Genomic DNA, 23,413 nt, shown 5'->3' with positions numbered 1-23,413 from the left:
AGATATTGGCTTCGTCCCATCTTAAGAACTTTGTTGCATGGTAACCTCCAGGATTTCGGTGATAGAATTGGGAAAATTATGTCCCCAAAGAGTTCCTTGGAGGAAAAATATCTCTGATATGGATTGTGAGGGCAAATTGCTAGAGGACGGAAGGAGTGCTGAGAGAGCCCATGTGTTCCATAAATTAAGAACTAACAACAATGCATCACAGTCTCCATGATTTGCAAGGAATCCAATAAAGTAGGGGAATGTGCTATTTGCTTTACTTTCAGGGACAGAGTCCCTGTCTCATACCGGACAAGGACGGCTTGCAGAGGAACTGAGTATGGAACATAAGATGAAGTTGGAAGAAGCCTAACATCGCCTGCCCTGATGTCATCAGTTGAAGTCTCTTGCCTGAGGATACCTGAATTGAAAGGTAGGAAACACTTGACTTTCCAAAGGAACTCAAAGTGCTCAGGTGTTGATGGAGCTCGCAGGAATTCCCAACCTTGAATCATGATCCTTTGGGACCTGGTTCAGGCTCACTGCCTGTGGCTACTCCTGTGATTGGAGAATAGGCCCATTGGTTCGTGGTAAAGGATGTGAATGTCTTGAATTCTGTTCGCTCACCAAACCTGATCTATTTTGAGTATACGAAGTGTCATGGCAGGGGGTACACCAGCGTGCTTGGATCGATGATGATTTCCAATAAAACATTCCTTGGAAAGCTGAACAAAATGAGTGAAAACTCAATACCGCCACTATCATCGTGACTGAGGTCCAGCACCTGGGATCACAAATGTCACTGAGGGACTCACATGGCCTCCATTCATCTTGCGAGACTTGGATCCAGTGAGAGAGCCTTCAGAATGTTCTTTGCTTGCCTAAATCACCAGAAATCATGGCCTAAATCAAGGCTTCACCTTTTGCTCTAATGATAACATGCTTTCCGGTTGAGGAGATCATTGTCAATATCTTGGAAGTTAGCCCTACCGACTCCATCAGCAATAATGTATAGTAGGTTGTGAGGCAAATGTAAGTTTAGTGGGGGCAGCATAGTTCAACAATGTACACTGGAATGTCAGGAAATGTGTTTCTGTCCGTGACTGCAGCCTTCTCATGAATGATAACCCTTCTGTTTCATAAAACAGAGATACATAACGGGAAGGTTACAGGCGACACGTGGAATGAGGCAGTAGCAATTCTCAGGAACTATGGGAATGTGGACTCTTCCTGTGTGAAAACAAAGCTCTGTTTTCTTGAAAGACTGATTGTGGCCATGGAAATTAGGTTGGAAAGAGAGCCTTGGAATTTAAAAGGTTGGCATGTAGCCTTCTTGTCGGTGGATTCTAGAAGTGCATGCTTTCAAATGTCTCAGGATTCATACCACCTTCATGCATGTATGGAGAACACCCATTTTAATCCTAGTTTCTATGTTTATTGTTGGGACATTTTTTGTCAGTCTATCCAGTTAGTTTGCCGGCAGGTCTTATGGATTGACTGTACCAAAATGGTCTGGACATACATCTCCTCCTCTTCTAGGATATAAGAATGTGAGCATGCAAGTTTGTTTCTTACACACACTCCTTCTAGGAATTTTATATTTTGGTATGGCCGTAGAAGATAGGCATGGAGTGTCTGCGGGATTATCTTTCCTTTTGGTTTTGATGTGGCCTTGCTGATGGTTAACTTGGCATTTTGGCTATGTGTTTTGGGGCTGATGGTAGTCCTGTTATCTTAGACATTGTTCTTTTCTCCAAGCAAATATCAATAAGAAATTGTGTTTCCATTTGATTATGAAAGTGAGCTGTATGCTTAGGATCATGCTGTTGATAATAACATATATCTCAGTGACTAGAGGTTATGCTTGTGTTTGGTGACCTGAGAGGGTTAAACAGACACTTTCTCTGTGGTGGTCAATGTCAGATACCACAGCAATAGCACTCACAGGAATTTAGTACCAGTCAAAACCTGAATAAGAGATATATGAGCATGGACCCAGAAAGAGAGAAAGAACAATTGTTGAAAAGGCTAAGCATGTGTGAGACAGAGGAAGACAGTGAGAGACAGAAAGAGAGAGAGGGGGGGGGGCAAAGGAGAGGGTGAAGAGGAAAAGAGGACACTGTGATATTAAAGCAGATATCTTGATTGACAGAAATAGGGAAACCAAATAGAGAGAATGTGAGTGAGAAACTGAGAAGCTAGGAGAGTCACTGCAAATCAATTTCAGAGAGATAGTGAAGATGCGAGATAGAGAAAGAGTACATAAGAAGTCCATTCATCTAATGTGGATGAGAATCTTATATGATATTTGAATCGGTTCTCATCGAAGGCAGAGAAGGACTAATAGGTGTAGTATGTTATGATTATGGAGGGTGCTCCGATTGTGGCCAAAGCTATTAAGATTCTGGTGGTTTCCATGGGAAGAGTAAGGCCTGATTATCTCTGTCATATCCAGCTGAACTGAGATTTACTTATTTTTGTAGACAACTTCCAAGAAGCCATGTTAGTGGTCTCATTCTGTTGTGTACCTCGTGCCAATTTCTTTGGATGGTTCTCAAGTGATGTACATACTACTGTAGTTTTCGGGATCAGATATTGGCTTCGTTCCGTATTAAGATCTTTGTTGCATGGTAACCTCCAGGAATTCGGTGATAGAATTGGGAAAATTATGTCCCCAAACAGTTCCTTGGTTGAAAAATATCTGTGATATGGATTGTGAGGGCAAATTTCTAGAGGACGGAAGGAGTGCTGAGAGAGCCCAAGTGTTCGATAAATTAAGAACTAACATCAATGCATCACAGTCTCCATGATTTGCAAGGAATCCAATAAAGTGGGGGAATGTGCTATTTGCGTTACTTTCAGGGACAGAGTCCTTGTCTCATACCGGACAAGGACGGCTTGCAGAGGAACTGAGTATGGAACATCAGATGAAGTTGGAAGAAGCCTAACATCGCCTGCCCTGATGTCATCAGTTGAAGCTCTCTTGCCTGAGGATACCTGAAGTGAAAGGTAAGAAACACTTGACTTTCCAAAGGAACTCAAAATGCTCAAGTGTTGATGGAGCTCGCAGGAGTTCCCAACCTTGAATCATGATCCTTTGGGACCTGGTCCACGCTCACTGCCTGTGGCTACTCCTGGGATTGGAGAATAGGCCCATTGGTTTGTGGTAAAGGATGAGAATGTCTTGAATTCTGTTCGCTCCCGAAACCTGATCTATTTTGAGTATACTAAGTGTCATGGCAGGGGGTACACCAGCGTGCTTGGATCGATGATGATTTCCAGTAAAACATTCCTTGGAAAGCTGAACGAAATGAGTGAAAACTCAGTACCGCCACTATCATCGTGACTGAGGTCCAGCACCTGGGATCACAAATGTCACTGAGGGACTCACATGGCCTCCATTCATCTTGCGAGACTTGGATCCAGTGAGAGGGCCTTCAGAATGTTCTTTGCTTGCCTAAATCACCAGAAATCATGGCCTAAATCAAGGCTTCACCTTTTGCTCTAATGATAACATGCTTTCCGGTTGAGGAGATCATTGTCAGTATCTTGGAAGTTAGCCCTACCAACTCCATCAGCAATAATGTATAGTAGGTTGTGAGGCAAATGTAAGTGTAGCGGGGGCAGCATAGTTCAACAATGTACACTGGAATGTCAGGAAATGTGTTTCTGTCCGTGTCTGAAGCCTTCGCATGAGTGATAACCCTTCTGTTTCATAAAACAGAGATACATAACGGGAAGGTTACAGGCGACATGTGGAATGAGGCAGTAGCAATTCTCAGGAACTATGGGAATGTGGACTCTTCCTGTGTGAAAACAAAGCTCTGTTTTCTTGAAAGACTGATTTTGGCCATGGCAATTAGGTTGGAAAGAGAGCCTTGGAATTTAAAAGGTTGGCATGTAGCCTTCTTGTTGGTTGACTCTAGAAGTGCATGCTTTCAAATGAACCAAGATTCACACCACCTTCATGGGTGTATGGAGAACACCCATTTTAATCCTAGTTTCTATGTTTATTGTTGGGACATTTTTTGTCAGTCTATCCGGGTAGTTTGCCAGCAGTTCTTATGGATTGACTGTACCAAAATTGTCTGGACATACAACTCCTCCTCTTCTAGGATATAAGAATGTGAGCATGCAAGTTTGTTTCTTACACACACTCCTTCTAGGAATTTTATATTTTAGTATGGCCGTAGAAGATAGGCATGGAGTGTCTGCGGGATTATCTTTCCTTTTGGTTTTGATGTGGCCTTGCTGATGGTTAACTTGGCATTTTGGCTATGTGTTTTGGGGCTGATGGTAGTCCTGTTATCTTAGACATTGTTCTTTTCTCCAAGCAAATATCAATAAGAAATTGTGTTTCCATTTGATTATGAAAGTGAGCTGTATGCTTAGGATCATGCTGTTGATAATAACATATATCTCAGTGACTAGAGGTTATGCTTGTGTTTGGTGACCTGAGAGGGTTATAAAGACACTTTCTCTGTGGTGATCAATGTCAGATACCACAGCAATAGCACTCACAGGAATTTAGTACCAGTCAAAACCTGAATAAGAGATATATGAGCATGGACCGAGAAAGAGAGAAAGAACAATTGTTGAAAAGGCTAAGCATGTGTGAGACAGAGGAAGACAGTGAGAGACAGAAAGAGAGAGAGGGGGGGGCAAAGGAGAGGGTGAAGAGGAAAAGAGGACACTGTGATATTAAAGCAGATATCTTGATTGACAGAAATAGGGAAACCAAATAGAGAGAATGTGAGTGAGAAACTGAGAAGCTAGGAGAGTCACTGCAAGTCAATTTCAGAGAGATAGTGAAGATGCGAGATAGAGAAAGAGTACATAAGAAGTCCATTCATCTAATGTGGATGAGAATCTTATATGATATTTGAATCGGTTCTCATCGAAGGCAGAGTAGGACTAATAGGTGTAGTATGTTATGATTATGGAGGGTGCTCCGATTGTGGCCAAAGCTATTAAGATTCTGGTGGTTTCCATGGGAAGAGTAAGGCCTGATTATCTCTGTCATATCCAGCTGAACTGAGATTTACTTATTTTTGTAGACAACTTCCAAGAAGCCATGTTAGTGGTCTCATTCTGTTGTGTACCTCGTGCCAATTTCTTTGGATGGTTCTCAAGTGATGTACATACTACTGTAGTTTTCGGGATCAGATATTGGCTTCGTTCCGTATTAAGATCTTTGTTGCATGGTAACCTCCAGGAATTCGGTGATAGAATTGGGAAAATTATGTCCCCAAACAGTTCCTTGGATGAAAAATATCTGTGATATGGATTGTGAGGGCAAATTTCTAGAGGACGGAAGGAGTGCTGAGAGAGCCCAAGTGTTCGATAAATTAAGAACTAACATCAATGCATCACAGTCTCCATGATTTGCAAGGAATCCAATAAAGTGGGGGAATGTGCTATTTGCGTTACTTTCAGGGACAGAGTCCTTGTCTCATATCGGACAAGGACGGCTTGCAGAGGAACTGAGTATGGAACATCAGATGAAGTTGGAAGAAGCCTAACATCGCCTGCCCTGATGTCATCAGTTGAAGCTCTCTTGCCTGAGGATACCTGAACTGAAAGGTAAGAAACACTTGACTTTCCAAAGGAACTCAAAATGCTCAGGTGTTGATGGAGCTCGCAGGAGTTCCCAACCTTGAATCATGATCCTTTGGGACCTGGTCCACGCTCACTGCCTGTAGCTACTCCTGGGATTGGAGAATAGGCCCATTGGTTTGTGGTAAAGGATGAGAATGTCTTGAATTCTGTTCGCTCACGAAACCTGATCTATTTTGAGTATACTAAGTGTCATGGCAGGGGGTACACCAGCGTGCTTGGATCGATGATGATTTCCAGTAAAACATTCCTTGGAAAGCTGAACGAAATGAGTGAAAACTCAATACCGCCACTATCATCGTGACTGAGGTCCAGCACCTGGGATCACAAATGTCACTGAGGGACTCACATGGCCTCCATTCATCTTGCGAGACTTGGATCCAGTGAGAGGGCCTTCAGAATGTTCTTTGCTTGCCTAAATCACCAGAAATCATGGCCTAAATCAAGGCTTCACCTTTTGCTCTAATGATAACATGCTTTCCGGTTGAGGAGATCATTGTCAGTATCTTGGAAGTTAGCCCTACCAACTCCATCAGCAATAATGTATAGTAGGTTGTGAGGCAAATGTAAGTGTAGCGGGGGCAGCATAGTTCAACAATGTACACTGGAATGTCAGGAAATGTGTTTCTGTCCGTGTCTGAAGCCTTCGCATGAGTGATAACCCTTCTGTTTCATAAAACAGAGATACATAACGGGAAGGTTACAGGAGACATGTGGAATGAGGCAGTAGCAATTCTCAGGAACTATGGGAATGTGGACTCTTCCTGTGTGAAAACAAAGCTCTGTTTTCTTGAAAGACTGATTGTGGCCATGGCAATTAGGTTGGAAAGGGAGCCTTGGAATTTAAAAGGTTGGCATGTAGCCTTCTTGTTGGTTGTCTCTAGAAGTGCATGCTTTCAAATGAACCAAGATTCACACCACCTTCATGATTGTATGGAGAACACCCATTTTAATCCTAGTTTCTATGTTTATTGTTGGGACATTTTTTGTCAGTCTATCCGGGTAGTTTGCCAGCAGTTCTTATGGATAGACTGTACCAAAATGGTCTAGACATACATCTCCTCCTCTTCTAGGATCTAAGAATGTGAGCATGCAAGTTTGTTCCCTACACACAGTCCTTCTAGGAATTTTATAATTTGGTATGGCCGTAGAAAATAGGCATGGTGTGTCTGCGGGATTATCTTTCCTTATGGTCTTGATGTGGCCTCGCTGAAGGTTAACTTGGCATTTTGGCTATGTGTTTTGGGGCTGATGGTAGTCCTGTTATCTTAGACATTGTTCTTTTCTCCAAGCAAATATCAACAATAAATTGTGTTTCCATTTGATTATGAAAGTGAGCTGTATTCTTAGGATCATGCTGTTGATAATAACATATGTCTCGGTGACTACAGGTTATGCTTGTGTTTGGTGACTTGAGAGGGTTTGAACAGACACCTTCTCTGTGGTGATCAATGTCAGATACCACAGCAATAGCACTCACAGGAATTTCGTACCAGTCAAAACCTGAATAGGAGATATATGAGCATGGACAGAGAAAGAGAGAAAGAAAAATTGTTGAAGAGGCTAAGCATGTGTGAGACAGAGGAAGACAGTGAGAGACAGTAAGAGAGAGAGAGAGGGGGTGGACAGAGGGGGGGTGAAGTGGAAAAGAGGACACTGTGATATTAAAGCAGATATCTTGATTGAGAGAAATAAGGAAACCAAATAGAGAGAATTTGAGTGAGAAACTGAGATGCTAGGAGAGTCACTGCAAGTCAATTTCAGAGAGAAAGTGAAGAAGCAAAATAGAGAAAGAGTACATAAGAAGTCCATTCATCTAATGTGGATGAGAATCTTATATGATATTTGAATCGGTTCTCATCGAAGGCAGAGTAGGAGTAATAGGTGTAGTATTTTATAATTATGGAGGGTGCTCCGATTGTGGCCAAAGCATTTAAGATTCTGGTGGTTTCTCTGGGAATAGTAAGGCCTGATTTTCTCTGTCATATCCGGCTGAACTGAGATTTACTTATTTTTGTAGACAACTTCCATTAAGCCATGTTAGTGGTCTCATTCTGTTGTGTACCTCATGCCAATTTCTTTGGATGGTTCTCAAGTGATGTACATACTACTGTAGTTTTCGGGATCAGATATTGGCTTCGTCCCATCTTAAGAACTTTGTTGCATGGTAACCTCCAGGAATTCGGTGATAGAATTGGGAAAATTATGTCCCCAAAGAGTTCCTTGGAGGAAAAATATCTCTGATATTCATTGTGAGGGCAAATTTCTACAGGACGGAAGAAGTGCTGAGAGAGCCCATGTGTTCGATAAATTAAGAACTAACAACAATGCATCACAGTCTCCATGATTTTCAAGGAATCCAATAAAGTGGGGGAATGTGCTATTTGCTTTACTTTCAGGGACAGAGTCCCTGTCTCATACCGGACAAGGACGGCTTGCAGAGGAACTGAGTATGGAACATCAGATGAAGTTGGAAGAAGCCTAACATCGCCTGCCCTGATGTCATCAGTTGAAGCTCTCTTGCCTGAGGATACCTGAAGTGAAAGGTAAGAAACACTTGACTTTCCAAAGGAACTCAAAGTGCTCAGTTGTTGATGGAGCTCGCAGGAGTTCCCAACCTCGAAGCATGATCCTTTGGGAACTGGTTCAGGCTCACTGCCTGTGGCTACTCCTGTGATTGGAGAATAGGCCCATTGGTTCGTGGTAAAGGATGTGAATGTCTTGAATTCTGTTCGCTCACCAAACCTGATCTATTTTGAGTATACTAAGTGTCATGGCAGGGGGTACACCAGCGTGCTTGGATCGATGATGATTTCCAATAAAACATTCCTTGGAAAGCTGAACAAAATGAGTGAAAACTCAATACCACCACTATCATCGTGACTGAGGTCCAGCACCTGGGATCACAAATGTCACTGAGGGACTCACATGGCCTCCATTCATCTTGCGAGACTTGGATCCAGTGAGAGAGCCTTCAGAATGTTCTTAACTTGCCTAAATGACCAATAATCATGGCCTAAATCAAGGCTTCACCTTTTGCTCTAATGATAACATGCTTTCCGGTTGAGGAGATCCTTGTCAGTATCTTGGAAGTTAGCCCTACCAACTCCATCAGCAATAATGTATAGTAGGTTGTGAGGCAAATGTAAGTTTAGCGGGGGCAGCAGAGTTCAACAATGTACACTGGAATGTCAGGAAATGTGTTTCTGTCCCTGTCTGAAGCCTTCGCATGAATGATAACCCTTCTGTTTCATAAAACAGAGATACAAAACGGGAAGGTTTCAGGCGACATGTGGAATGAGGCAGTAGCAATTCTCAGGAACTATGGGAATGTGGACTCTTCCTGTGTGAAAACAAAGCTCTGTTTTCTTGAAAGACTGATTGTGGCCATGGCAATTAGGTTGGAAAGAGAGCCTTGGAATTTAAAAGTTTGGCATGTAGCCTTCTTGTCGGTGGATTCTAGAAGTGCATGCTTTCAAATATCCCAGGATTCATACCACCTTCATGGATGTATGAAGAACAACCATTTTAATCCTACTTTCTATGTTTATTGTCGGGACATTTTTGTCATTCTATACGGGTATTTTGCCAGCAGTTCTTATGGATAGACTGTACCAAAATGGTCTGGACAAACATCTCTTCCTCTTCTAGGATCTAAGAATGTGAGCATGCAAGTTTGTTCCTTACACACAGTCCTTCTAGGAATTTTATAATTTGGTATGGCCGTAGCAGATAGGCATGGTGTGTCTGCGGGATTATCTTTCCTTATGGTCTTGATGTGGCTTTGCTGAAGGTTAACTTGGCATTTTGGCTATGTGTTTTGGGGCTGATGGTAGTCCTGTTATCTTAGACATTGTTCTTTTCTCCAAGCAAATATCAACAAGAAATTGTGTTTCCATTTGATTATGAAAGTGAGCTGTATGCTTAGGATCATGCTGTTGATAATAACATATATTTCAGTGACTACAGGTTATGCTTGTGTTTGGTGACCTGAGACGGTTTGAACTGACACTTTCTCTGTGGTGATCAATGTCAGATACCACAGCAATGGCACTCACATGAATTTAGTACCAGTCAAAACCTGAATAGGAGATATATGAGCATGGACAGAGAAAGAGAGAAAGAACAATTGTTGAAGAGGCTAAGCATGTGTGAGACAGAGGAAGACAGTGAGAGACAGAAAGAGAGAGGGGGGGGAGAAAGGGGGGTGAAGTGGAAAAGAGGACACTGTGATATTAAAGCAGATATCTTGATTGACAGAAATAAGGAAACCAAATAGAGAGAATGTGAGTGAGAAACTGAGAAGCTAGGAGAGTCACTGCTAGTCAATTTCAGAGAGAAAGTGAAGAAGCGAGATAGAGAAAGAGTACATAAGAAGTCCATTCATCTAATGTGGATGAGAATCTTATATGATATTTGAATAGGTTCTCATCGAATGCAGAGTAGGACTAATAGGTGTAGAAATTTATGATTATGGAGGGTGCTCCGATTGTGGCCAAAGCATTTAAGATTCTGGTGGTTTCTATGGGAAGAGTAAGGCCTGATTTTCTCTGTCATATCCGACTGAACTGAGATTTACTTATTTTTGTAGACAACTTCCATTAAGCCATGTTAGTGGTCTCATGCTGTTGTGTACCTCGTGCCAATTTCTTTGGATGGTTCTCAAGTGATGTACATACTACTGTAGTTTTCGGGATCAGATATTGGGTTCGTCCCATTTAAGAACTTTGTTGCATGGTAACCTCCAGGAATTCGGTGATAGAAATGGGAAAATTATGTCCCAAACAGTTCCTTGGGGAAAAAATATCTCTTATATGGATTGTGAGGGCAAATTTCTAGAGGACGGAAGGAGTGCTGAGAGAGTCCATGTGTTCGATAAATTAAGAACTAACAACAATGCATCACAGTCTCCATGATTTGCAAGGAATCCAATAAAGTGGGGGAATGTGCTATTTGCTTTACTTTCAGGGACAGTGTCCCGGTCTCATACCGGACAAGGACGGCTTGCAGAGGAACTGAGTATGGAACATCAGATGAAGTTGGAAGAAGCCTAACATCGCCTGCCCTGATGTCATCAGTTGAAGCTCTCTTGCCTGAGGATACCTGAAGTGAAAGGTAAGAAACACTTGACTTTCCAAAGGAACTCAAAGTGCTCAGGTGTTGATGGAGCTCGCAGGAGTTCCCAACCTCGAAGCATGATCCTTTGGGAACTGGTTCAGGCTCACTGCCTGTGGCTACTCATGTGATTGGAGAATAGGCCCATTGGTTCGTGGTAAAGGATGTGAATGTCTTGAATTCTGTTCGCTCACCAAACCTGATCCATTTTGAGTATACTAAGTGTCATGGCAGGGGGTACACCAGCGTGCTTGGATCGATGATGATTTCCAATAAAACATTCCTTGGAAAGCTGAACAAAATGAGTGAAAACTCAGTACCGCCACTATCATCGTGACTGAGGTCCAGCACCTGGGATCACAAATGTCACTGAGGGACTCACATGGCCTCCATTCATCTTGCGAGACTTGGATCCAGTGAGAGAGCCTTCAGAATGTTCTTAACTTGCCTAAATGACCAATAATCATGGCCTAAATCAAGGCTTCACCTTTTGCTCTAATGATAACATGCTTTCCGGTTGAGGAGATCCTTGTCAGTATCTTGGAAGTTAGCCCTACCAACTCCATCAGCAATAATGTATAGTAGGTTGTGAGGCAAATGTAAGTTTAGCGGGGGCAGCATAGTTCAACAATGTACACTGGAATGTCAGGAAATGTGTTTCTGTCCGTGACTGAAGCCTTCGCATGAATGATAACCCTTCTGTTTAATAAAACAGAGATACATAACGGGAAGGTTACAGGCGACACGTGGAATGAGGCAGTAGCAATTCTCAGGAACTATGGGAATGTGGACTCTTCCTGTGTGAAAACAAAGCTCTGTTTTCTTGAAAGACTGATTGTGGCCATGGCAATTAGGTTGGAAAGAGAGCCTTGGAATTTAAAAGTTTGGCATGTAGCCTTCTTGTCGGTGGATTCTAGAAGTGCATGCTTTCAAATATCCCAGGATTCATACCACCTTCATGGATGTATGAAGAACAACCATTTTAATCCTACTTTCTATGTTTATTGTCGGGACATTTTTGTCATTCTATACGGGTATTTTGCCAGCAGTTCTTATGGATAGACTGTACCAAAATGGTATGGACAAACATCTCTTCCTCTTCTAGGATCTAAAAATGTGAGCATGCAAGTTTCTTTCTTACACACACTCCTTCTAGGAATTTTATATTTTGGTATGGCCGTAGAAGATAGGCATGGAGTGTCTGTGGGATTATCTTTTCTTATGGTTTTGATGGGGCCTCGCTGAAGGTTAACTTGGCATTTTGGCTATGTGTTTTGGGGCTGATGGTAGTCCTGTTATCTTAGACATTGTTCTTTTCTCCAAGCAAATATCAACAAGAAATTGTGTTTCCATTTGATTATGAAAGTGAGCTGTATGCTTAGGATCATGCTGTTGATAATAACATATATCTCAGTGACTACAGGTTATTCTTGTGTTTGGTGACCTGAGAGGGTTTGAACAGACACTTTCTGTGTGGTGATCAATGTCAGATCCCACAGCAATAGAACTCACAGGAATTTCGTACCAGTCAAAACCTGAATAGGAGATATATGAGTATGGGCAGAGAAAGAGAGAAAGAACAAGTGTTGAAGAGGCTAAGCATGTGTGAGACAGAAGAAGACAGTGAGAGACAATAAGAGAGAAAGGGGGGGAGGAGAGATGGGGTTGAAGTGGAAAAGAGGACACTGTGATATAAAAGCAGATATCTTGATTAACAGAAATAAGGAAACCAAATAGAGAGAATGTGAGTGAGAAACTGAGAAGCTAGGAGAGTCACTGCTAGTCAATTTCAGAGAGAAAGTGATGAAGCGAGATAGAGAAAGAGTACATAAGAAGTCCATTCATCTAATGTGGATGAGAATCTTATATGATATTTGAATCGGTTCTCATCGAATGCAGAGTAGGAGTAATAGGTGTAGAAATTTATGATTATGGAGGGTGCTCCGATTATGGCCAAAGCATTTAAGATTCTGGTGGTTTCTATGGGAAGAGTAAGGCCTGATTTTCTCTGTCATATCCGGCTGAACTGAGATTTACTTATTTTTGTAGACAACTTCCATTAAGCCATGTTAGTAGTCTCATTCTGTTGTGTACCTCGTGCCAATTTCTTTGGATGGTTCTCAAGTGATGTACATACTACTGTAGTTTTCGGGATCAGATATTGGCTTCGTCCCATCTTAAGAACTTTGTTGCATGGTAACCTCCAGGAATTCGGTGATAGAATTGGGAAAATTATGTCCCAAACAGTTCCTTGGGGAAAAAATATCTCTTATATGGATTGTGAGGGCAAATTTCTAGAGGACGGAAGGAGTGCTGAGAGAGCCCATGTGTTCGATAAATTAAGAACTAACAACAATGCATCACAGTCTCCATGATTTGCAAGGAATCCAATAAAGTGGGGGAATGTGCTATTTGCTTTACTTTCAGGGACAGTGTCCCGGTCTCATACCGGACAAGGACGGCTTGCAGAGGAACTGAGTATGGAACATCAGATGAAGTTGGAAGAAGCCTAACATCGCCTGCCCTGATGTCATCAGTTGAAGCTCTCTTGCCTGAGGATACCTGAAGTGAAAGGTAAGAAACACTTGACTTTCCAAAGGAACTCATAGTGCTCAGGTGTTGATGGAGCTCGCAGGAGTTCCCAACCTTGAATCATGATCCTTTGGGACCTGGTCCAGGCTCACTGCCTGTGGCTACTCCTGTGATTGGAGAATAGGCCCATTGGTTCGTGGTAAAGATGTGAATGTCTTGAATTCTGTTCGCTCACCAAACCTGATCTATTTTGAGTATACTAAGTGTCATGGCAGGGGGTACACCAGCGTGCTTGGATCGATGATGATTTCCAATAAAACATTCCTTGGAAAGCTGAAGAAAATGAGTGAAAACTCAATACCGCCAATATCATCGTGATTGCGGTCCAGCACCTGGGATCACAAATGTCACTGAGAGACTCACATGGCCTCCATTCATCTTGCGAGACTTGGATCCAGTGAGAGAGCCTTCAGAATGTTCTTTGCTTGCCTAAATCACCAGAAATCATGGCCTAAATCAAGGCTTCACCTTTTGCTCTAATGATAACATGCTTTCCGGTTGAGGAGATCATTGTCAATATCTTGGAAGTTAGCCCTACCGACTCCATCAGCAATAATGTATAGTAGGTTGTGAGGCAAATGTAAGTTTAGCGGGGGCAGCATAGTTCAACAATGTACACTGGAATGTCAGGAAATGTGTTTCTGTCCGTGACTGAAGCCTTCGCATGAATGATAACCCTTCTGTTTCATAAAACAGAGATACATAACGGGAAGGTTACAGGCGACACGTGGAATGAGGCAGTAGCAATTCTCAGGAACTATGGGAATGTGGACTCTTCCTGTGTGAAAACAAAGCTCTGTTTTCTTGAAAGACTGATTGTGGCCATGGCAATTAGGTTGGAAAGAGAGCCTTGGAATTTAAAAGGTTGGCATGTAGCCTTCTTGTCGGTGGATTCTAGAAGTGCATGCTTTCAAATGTCCCAGGATTCATACCACATTTTTGGATGTATGGAGAACGTCCATTTTAATCCTAGTTTCTATGTTTATTGTTGGGACATTTTTTGTCAGTCTATCCGTGTAGTTTGCCAGCAGTTCTTATGGATTGACTGTACCAAAATGGTCTGGACATACATCTCCTCCTCTTCTAGGATCTAAAAATGTGAGCATGCAAGTTTCTTTCTTACACACACTCCTTCTAGGAATTTTATATTTTGGTATGGCCGTAGAAGATAGGCATGGTGTGTCTGCGGGATTATCTTTCCTTATGGTCTTGATGTGGCCTCGCTGAAGGTTAACTTGGCATTTTGGCTATGTGTTTTGGGGCTGATGGTAGTCCTGTTATCTTAGACATTGTTCTTTTCTCCAAGCAAATATCAACAATAAATTGTGTTTCCATTTGATTATGAAAGTGAGCTGTATTCTTAGGATCATGCTGTTGATAATAACATATGTCTCGGTGACTACAGGTTATGCTTGTGTTTGGTGACTTGAGAGGGTTTGAACAGACACCTTCTCTGTGGTGATCAATGTCAGATACCACAGCAATAGCACTCACAGGAATTTCGTACCAGTCAAAACCTGAATAGAAGATATATGAGCATGGACAGAGAAAGAGAGAACGAAAAATTGTTGAAGAGGCTAAGCATGTGTGAGACAGAGGAAGACAGTGAGAGACAGTAAGAGAGAGAGAGAGGGGGTGGAGAGAGGGGGGGTGAAGTGGAAAAGAGGACACTGTGATATTAAAGCAGATATCTTGATTGAGAGAAATAAGGAAACCAAATAGAGAGAATTTGAGTGAGAAACTGAGATGCTAGGAGAGTCACTGCAAGTCAATTTCAGAGAGAAAGTGAAGAAGCGAAATAGAGAAAGAGTACATAAGAAGTCCATTCATCTAATGTGGATGAGAATCTTATATGATATTTGAATCGGTTCTCATCGAAGGCAGAGTAGGAGTAATAGGTGTAGTATTTTATAATTATGGAGGGTGCTCCGATTGTGGCCAAAGCATTTAAGATTCTGGTGGTTTCTCTGGGAATAGTAAGGCCTGATTTTCTCTGTCATATCCGGCTGAACTGAGATTTACTTATTTTTGTAGACAACTTCCATTAAGCCATGTTAGTGGTCTCATTCTGTTGTGTACCTCGTGCCAATTTCTTTGGATGGTTCTCAAGTGATGTACATACTTCTGTAGTTTTCGGGATCAGATATTGGCTTCGTCCCATCTTAAGAACTTTGTTGCATGGTAACCTCCAGGAATTCGGTGATAGAATTGGAAAATTATGTCCCCAAAGAGTTCCTTGGAGGAAAAATATCTCTGATATGCATTGTGAGGGCAAATTTCTAGAGGACGGAAGAAGTGCTGAGAGAGCCCATGTGTTCGATAAATTAAGAACTAACAAGAATGCATCACAGTCTCCATGATTTGCAAGGAATCCAATAAAGTGGGGGAATGTGCTATTTGCTTTACTTTCAGGGACAGAGTCCCTGTCTCATACCGGACAAGGACGGCTTGCAGAGGAACTGAGTATGGAACATCAGATGAAGTTGGAAGAAGCCTAACATCGCCTGCCCTGATGTCATCAGTTGAAGCTCTCTTGCCTGAGGATACCTGAAGTGAAAGGTAAGAAACACTTGACTTTCCAAAGGAACTCAAAGTGCTCAGGTGTTGATGGAGCTCGCAGGAGTTCCCAACCTCGAAGCATGATCCTTTGGGAACTGGTTCAGGCTCACTGCCTGTGGCTACTCCTGTGATTGGAGAATAGGCCCATTGGTTCGTGGTAAAGGATGTGAATGTCTTGAATTCTGTTCGCTCACGAAACCTGATCTATTTTGAGCATACTAAGTGTCATGGCAGGGGGTACACCAGCGTGCTTGGATCGATGATGATTTCCAATAAAACATTCCTTGGAAAGCTGAACAAAATGAGTGAAAACTCAATACCGCCACTATCATCGTGACTGAGGTCCAGCACCTGGGATCACAAATGTCACTGAGGGACTCACATGGCCTCCATTCATCTTGCGAGACTTGGATCCAGTGAGAGATCCTTCAGAATGTTCTTAACTTGCCTAAATGACCAATAATCATGGCCTAAATCAAGGCTTCACCTTTTGCTCTAATGATAACATGCTTTCCGGTTGAGGAGATCCTTGTCAGTATCTTGGAAGTTAGCCCTACCAACTCCATCAGCAATAATGTATAGTAGGTTGTGAGGCAAATGTAAGTTTAGCGGGGGCAGCAGAGTTCAACAATGTACACTGGAATGTCAGGAAATGTGTTTCTGTCCCTGTCTGAAGCCTTCGCATGAATGATAACCCTTCTGTTTCATAAAACAGAGATACAAAACGGGAAGGTTTCAGGCGACATGTGGAATGAGGCAGTAGCAATTCTCAGGAACTATGGGAATGTGGACTCTTCCTGTGTGAAAACAAAGCTCTGTTTTCTTGAAAGACTGATTGTGGCCATGGCAATTAGGTTGGAAAGAGAGCCTTGGAATTTAAAAGTTTGGCATGTAGCCTTCTTGTCGGTGGATTCTAGAAGTGCATGCTTTCAAATATCCCAGGATTCATACCACCTTCATGGATGTATGAAGAACAACCATTTTAATCCTACTTTCTATGTTTATTGTCGGGACATTTTTGTCATTCTATACGGGTATTTGCCAGCAGTTCTTATGGATAGACTGTACCAAAATGGTCTGGACAAACATCTCTTCCTCTTCTAGGATCTAAGAATGTGAGCATGCAAGTTTGTTCCTTACACACAGTCCTTCTAGGAATTTTATAATTTGGTATGGCCGTAGCAGATAGGCATGGTGTGTCTGCGGGATTATCTTTCCTTATGGTCTTGATGTGGCTTTGCTGAAGGTTAACTTGGCATTTTGGCTATGTGTTTTGGGGCTGATGGTAGTCCTGTTATCTTAGACATTGTTCTTTTCTCCAAGCAAATATCAACAAGAAATTGTGTTTCCATTTGATTATGAAAGTGAGCTGTATGCTTAGGATCATGCTGTTGATAATAACATATATTTCAGTGACTACAGGTTATGCTTGTATTTGGTGACCTGAGACGGTTTGAACTGACAATTTCTCTGTGGTGATCAATGTCAGATACCACAGCAATGGCACTCACATGACTTTAGTACCAGTCAAAACCTGAATAGGAGATATATGAGCATGGACAGAGAAAGAGAGAAAGAACAATTGTTGAAGAGGCTAAGCATGTGTGAGACAGAGGAAGACAGTGAGAGACAGAAAGAGAGAGGGAGGTGAGAAAGGGGGGTGAAGTGGAAAAGAGGACACTGTGATATTAAAGCAGATATCTTGATTGACAGAAATAAGGAAACCAAATAGAGAGAATGTGAGTGAGAAACTGAGAAGCTAGGAGAGTCACTGCTAGTCAATTTCAGAGAGAAAGTGAAGAAGCGAGATAGAGAAAGAGTACATAAGAAGTCCATTCATCTAATGTGGATGAGAATCTTATATGATATTTGAATAGGTTCTCATCGAATGCAGAGTAGGACTAATAGGTGTAGAAATTTATGATTATGGAGGGTGCTCCGATTGTGGCCAAAGCATTTAAGATTCTGTTGGTTTCACTGGGAAGAGTAAGGCCTGATTTTCTCTGTCATATCCGGCTGAACTGAGATTTACTTATTTTTGTAGACAACTTCCATTAAGCCATGTTAGTGGTCTCATTCTGTTGTGTACCTCGTGCCAATTTCTTTGGATGGTTCTCAAGTGATGTACATACTACTGTAGTTTTCGGGATCAGATATTGGGTTCGTCCCATCTTAAGAACTTTGTTGCATGGTAACCTCCAGGAATTCGGTGATAGAATTGGGAAAATTATGTCCCAAACAGTTCCTTGGGGAAAAAATATCTCTTATATGGATTGTGAGGGCAAATTTCTAGAGGACGGAAGGAGTGCTGAGAGAGCCCATGTGTTCGATAAATTAAGAACTAACAACAATCCATCACAGTCTCCATGATTTGCAAGGAATCCAATAAAGTGGGGGAATGTGCTATTTGCTTTACTTTCAGGGACAGTGTCCCGGTCTCATACCGGACAAGGACGGCTTGCAGAGGAACTGAGTATGGAACATCAGATGAAGTTGGAAGAAGCCTAACATCGCCTGCCCTGATGTCATCAGTTGAAGCTCTCTTGCCTGAGGATACCTGAAGTGAAAGGTAAGAAACACTTGACTTTCCAAAGGAACTCATAGTGCTCAGGTGTTGATGGAGCTCGCAGGAGTTCCCAACCTTGAATCATGATCCTTTGGGACCTGGTCCAGGCTCACTGCCTGTGGCTACTCCTGTGATTGGAGAATAGGCCCATTGGTTCGTGGTAAAGATGTGAATGTCTTGAATTCTGTTCGCTCACCAAACCTGATCTATTTTGAGTATACTAAGTGTCATGGCAGGGGGTACACCAGCGTGCTTGGATCGATGATGATTTCCAATAAAACATTCCTTGGAAAGCTGAAGAAAATTAGTGAAAACTCAATACCGCCAATATCATCGTGACTGCGGTCCAGCACCTGGGATCACAAATGTCACTGAGAGACTCACATGGCCTCCATTCATCTTGCGAGACTTGGATCCAGTGAGAGAGCCTTCAGAATGTTCTTTGCTTGCATAAATCACCAGAAATCATGGCCTAAATCAAGGCTTCACCTTTTGCTCTAATGATAACATGCTTTCCGGTTGAGGAGATCATTGTCAATATCTTGGAAGTTAGCCCTACCGACTCCATCAGCAATAATGTATAGTAGGTTGTGAGGCAAATGTAAGTTTAGCGGCGGCAGCATAGTTCAACAATGTACACTGGAATGTCAGGAAATGTGTTTCTGTCCGTGACTGAAGCCTTCGCATGAATGATAACCCTTCTGTTTAATAAAACAGAGATACATAACGGGAAGTTTACAGGCGACACGTGGAATGAGGCAGTAGCAATTCTCAGGAACTATGGGAATGTGGACTCTTCCTGTGTGAAAACAAAGCTCTGTTTTCTTGAAAGACTGATTGTGGCCATGGAAATTAGGTTGGAAAGAGAGCCTTGAAATTTAAAAGGTTGGCATGTAGCCTTCTTGTCGGTGGATTCTAGAAGTGCATGCTTTCAAATGTCCCAGGATTCATACCACCTTTTTGGATGTATGGAGAACGCCCATTTTAATCCTAGTTTCTATGTTTATTGTTGGGACATTTTTTGTCAGTCTATCCGTGTAGTTTGCCAGCAGTTCTTATGGATTGACTGTACCAAAATGGTCTGGACATACATCTCCTCCTCTTCTAGGATCTAAAAATGTGAGCATGCAAGTTTCTTTCTTACACACACTCCTTCTAGGAATTTTATATTTTGGTATGGCCGTAGAAGATAGGCATGGAGTGTCTGTGGGATTATCTTTTCTTATGGTTTTGATGGGGCCTCGCTGAAGGTTAACTTGGCATTTTGGCTATGTGTTTTGGGGCTGATGGTAGTCCTGTTATCTTAGACATTGTTCTTTTCTCCAAGCAAATATCAACAAGAAATTGTGTTTCCATTTGATTATGAAAGTGAGCTGTATGCTTAGGATCATGCTGTTGATAATAACATATATCTCAGTGACTACAGGTTATGCTTGTGTTTGGTGACCTGAGAGGGTTTGAACAGACACTTTCTGTGTGGTGATCAATGTCAGATCCCACAGCAATAGAACTCACAGGAATTTCGTACCAGTCAAAACCTGAATAGGAGATATATGAGTATGGGCAGAGAAAGAGAGAAAGAACAAGTGTTGAAGAAGCTAAGCATGTGTGAGACAGAGGAAGACAGTGAGAGACAATAAGAGAGAAAGGGGGGGAGGAGAGATGGGGGTTGAAGTGGAAAAGAGGACACTGTGATATAAAAGCAGATATCTTGATTAACAGAAATAAGGAAACCAAATAGAGAGAATGTGAGTGAGAAACTGAGAAGCTAGGAGAGTCACTGCTAGTCAATTTCAGAGAGAAAGTGATGAAGCGAGATAGAGAAAGAGTACATAAGAAGTCCATTCATCTAATGTGGATGAGAATCTTATATGATATTTGAATCGGTTCTCATCGAATGCAGAGTAGGAGTAATAGGTGTAGAAATTTATGATTATGGAGGGTGCTCCGATTGTGGCCAAAGCATTTAAGATTCTGGTGGTTTCTATGGGAAGAGTAAGGCCTGATTTTCTCTGTCATATCCGGCTGAACTGAGATTTACTTATTTTTGTAGACAACTTCCATTAAGCCATGTTAGTAGTCTCATTCTGTTGTGTACCTCGTGCCAATTTCTTTGGATGGTTCTCAAGTGATGTACATACTACTGTAGTTTTCGGGGTCAGATATTGGCTTCGTCCCATCTTAAGAACTTTGTTGCATGGTAACCTCCAGGAATTCGGTGATAGAATTGGGAAAATTATGTCCCAAACAGTTCCTTGGGGAAAAAATATCTCTTATATGGATTGTGAGGGCAAATTTCTAGAGGACGGAAGGAGTGCTGAGAGAGCCCATGTGTTCGATAAATTAAGAACTAACAACAATCCATCACAGTCTCCATGATTTGCAAGGAATCCAATAAAGTGGGGGAATGTGCTATTTGCTTTACTTTCAGGGACAGTGTCCCGGTCTCATACCGGACAAGGACGGCTTGCAGAGGAACTGAGTATGGAACATCAGATGAAGTTGGAAGAAGCCTAACATCGCCTGCCCTGATGTCATCAGTTGAAGCTCTCTTGCCTGAGGATACCTGAAGTGAAAGGTAAGAAACACTTGACTTTCCAAAGGAACTCATAGTGCTCAGGTGTTGATGGAGCTCGCAGGAGTTCCCAACCTTGAATCATGATCCTTTGGGACCTGGTCCAGGCTCACTGCCTGTGGCTACTCCTGTGATTGGAGAATAGGCCCATTGGTTCGTGGTAAAGATGTGAATGTCTTGAATTCTGTTCGCTCACCAAACCTGATCTATTTTGAGTATACTAAGTGTCATGGCAGGGGGTACACCAGCGTGCTTGGATCGATGATGATTTCCAATAAAACATTCCTTGGAAAGCTGAAGAAAATGAGTGAAAACTCAATACCGCCAATATCATCGTGACTGAGGTCCAGCACCTGGGATCACAAATGTCACTGAGAGACTCACATGGCCTCCATTCATCTTGCGAGACTTGGATCCAGTGAGAGAGCCTTCAGAATGTTCTTTGCTTGCCTAAATCACCAGAAATCATGGCCTAAATCAAGGCTTCACCTTTTGCTCTAATGATAACATGCTTTCCGGTTGAGGAGATCATTGTCAATATCTTGGAAGTTAGCCCTACCAACTCCATCAGCAATAATGTATAGTAGGTTGTGAGGCAAATGTAAGTTTAGCGGGGGCAGCATAGTTCAACAATGTACACTGGAATGTCAGGAAATGTGTTTCTGTCCGTGACTGAAGCCTTCGCATGAATGATAACCCTTCTGTTTCATAAAACAGAGATACATAACGGGAAGGTTACAGGCGACACGTGGAATGAGGCAGTAGCAATTCTCAGGAACTATGGGAATGTGGACTCTTCCTGTGTGAAAACAAAGCTCTGTTTTCTTGAAAGACTGATTGTGGCCATGGCAATTAGGTTGGAAAGAGAGCCTTGGAATTTAAAAGGTTGGCATGAGGCCTTCTTGTCGGTGGATTCTAGAAGTGCATGCTTTCAAATGTCCCAGGATTCATACCACATTTTTGGATGTATGGAGAACGCCCATTTTAATCCTAGTTTCTATGTTTATTGTTGGGACATTTTTTGTCAGTCTATCCGTGTAGTTTGCCAGGAGTTCTTATGGATTGACTGTACCAAAATGGTCTGGACATACATCTCCTCCTCTTCTAGGATCTAAAAATGTGAGCATGCAAGTTTCTTTCTTACACACACTCCTTCTAGGAATTTTATATTTTGGTATGGCCGTAGAAGATAGGCATGGAGTGTCTGTGGGATTATCTTTTCTTATGGTTTTGATGGGGCCTCGCTGAAGTTTAACTTGGCATTTTGGCTATGTGTTTTGGGGCTGATGGTAGTCCTGTTATCTTAGACATTGTTCTTTTCTCCAAGCAAATATCAACAAGAAATTGTGTTTCCATTTGATTATGAAAGTGAGCTGTATGCTTAGGATCATGCTGTAGATAATAACATATATCTCAGTGACTACAGGTTATGCTTGTGTTTGGTGACCTGAGAGGGTTTGAACAGACACTTTCTCTGTGGTGATCAATGTCAGATCCCACAGCAATAGCACTCACAGGAATTTCGTACCACTCAAAACCTGAATAGGAGATATATGAGTATGGGCAGAGAAAGATAGAAAGAACAATTGTTGAAGAGGCTAAGCATGTGTGAGACAGAGGAAGACAGTGAGAGACAGTAAGAGAGAAAGGGGGGGAGGAGAGATGGGGGTTGAAGTGGAAAAGAGGACACTGTGATATTAAAGCAGATATCTTGATTGAGAGAAATAAGGAAAACAAATAGAGAGAATGTGAGTGAGAAACTGAGAAGCTAGGAGATTCACTGCAAGTCAATTTCAGAGAGAAAGTGAAGAAGCGAGATAGAGAAAGAGTACATAAGAAGTCCATTCCTCTAATGTGGATGAGAATCTTATATGATATTTGAATCGGTTCTCATCGAAGGCAGAGTAGGACTAATAGGTGTAGTATGTTATGATTATGGAGGGTGCTCCGATTGTGGCCAAAGCATTTAAGATTCTGGTTGTTTCACTGGGAAGAGTAAGGCCTGATTTTCTCTGTCATATCCGGCTGAACTGAGATTTACTTATTTTTGTAGACAACTTCCATTAAGCCATGTTAGTGGTCTCATTCTGTTGTGTACCTCGTGCCAATTTCTTTGGATGGTTCTCAAGTGATGTACATACTACTGTAGTATTCGGGATCAGATATTGGCTTCGTCCCATCTTAAGAACTTAGTTGCATGGTAACCTCCAGGAATTCGGTGATAGAATTGGGAAAATTATGTCCCCAAAGAGTTCCTTGGAGGAAAAATATCTCTGATATGGAAAGTGAGGGCAAATTTCTAGAGGACGGAAGGAGTGCTGAGAGAGCCCAAGTGTTCGATAAATTAAGAACTAACAACAATGCATCACAGTCTCCATGATTTGCAAGGAATCCAATAAAGTGGG

General features: G+C 42.1%; 1 long non-coding RNA gene and 9 other non-coding genes across 10 annotated transcripts in view; all 10 read left to right on the top strand.

Annotated features, from left to right (window-relative positions):
- Positions 1-296: 296 nt before the first annotated feature.
- Positions 297-23,413, top strand: part of LOC134483347 (uncharacterized) — an 83,242-nt gene continuing 60,125 nt past the window's right edge. The window contains exons 1-9 of the long non-coding RNA XR_015646412.1: positions 297-418; positions 2,848-2,994; positions 5,422-5,568; positions 8,001-8,147; positions 10,570-10,716; positions 13,144-13,290; positions 15,721-15,867; positions 18,290-18,436; positions 20,865-21,011. This is a non-coding gene — a long non-coding RNA (uncharacterized LOC134483347). The remainder of the gene's footprint in view (positions 419-2,847; positions 2,995-5,421; positions 5,569-8,000; positions 8,148-10,569; positions 10,717-13,143; positions 13,291-15,720; positions 15,868-18,289; positions 18,437-20,864; positions 21,012-23,413) is intronic.
- Positions 672-764, top strand: LOC134485407 (small nucleolar RNA SNORD116). Its single transcript, XR_015656660.1, has one exon. It is a non-coding gene; the product is annotated as a small nucleolar RNA SNORD116 (small nucleolar RNA).
- On the top strand, positions 3,248-3,340 carry LOC134485406 (small nucleolar RNA SNORD116). The gene has a single exon (XR_015655619.1). It is a non-coding gene; the product is annotated as a small nucleolar RNA SNORD116 (small nucleolar RNA).
- Positions 5,822-5,914, top strand: LOC134485405 (small nucleolar RNA SNORD116). Its single transcript, XR_015655598.1, has one exon. It is a non-coding gene; the product is annotated as a small nucleolar RNA SNORD116 (small nucleolar RNA).
- Positions 8,401-8,493, top strand: LOC134485496 (small nucleolar RNA SNORD116). The gene has a single exon (XR_015655541.1). It is a non-coding gene; the product is annotated as a small nucleolar RNA SNORD116 (small nucleolar RNA).
- LOC134485513 (small nucleolar RNA SNORD116) lies at positions 10,970-11,062 on the top strand. Its single transcript, XR_015655539.1, has one exon. It is a non-coding gene; the product is annotated as a small nucleolar RNA SNORD116 (small nucleolar RNA).
- LOC134485404 (small nucleolar RNA SNORD116) lies at positions 13,543-13,635 on the top strand. The gene has a single exon (XR_015655648.1). It is a non-coding gene; the product is annotated as a small nucleolar RNA SNORD116 (small nucleolar RNA).
- LOC134485403 (small nucleolar RNA SNORD116) lies at positions 16,121-16,213 on the top strand. Its single transcript, XR_015656659.1, has one exon. It is a non-coding gene; the product is annotated as a small nucleolar RNA SNORD116 (small nucleolar RNA).
- On the top strand, positions 18,689-18,781 carry LOC134485402 (small nucleolar RNA SNORD116). The gene has a single exon (XR_015655670.1). It is a non-coding gene; the product is annotated as a small nucleolar RNA SNORD116 (small nucleolar RNA).
- LOC134485401 (small nucleolar RNA SNORD116) lies at positions 21,264-21,356 on the top strand. The gene has a single exon (XR_015655623.1). It is a non-coding gene; the product is annotated as a small nucleolar RNA SNORD116 (small nucleolar RNA).

Source organism: Rattus norvegicus, chromosome 1 (assembly GCF_021556685.1).
Source record: "Rattus norvegicus strain SHRSP/BbbUtx chromosome 1, alternate assembly SHRSP_T2T, whole genome shotgun sequence".
NCBI lineage: Eukaryota > Metazoa > Chordata > Mammalia > Rodentia > Muridae > Rattus > Rattus norvegicus.
Note: the sequence above shows the minus strand (reverse complement) of the source record. Positions and strands in the feature narration are given on the sequence as shown.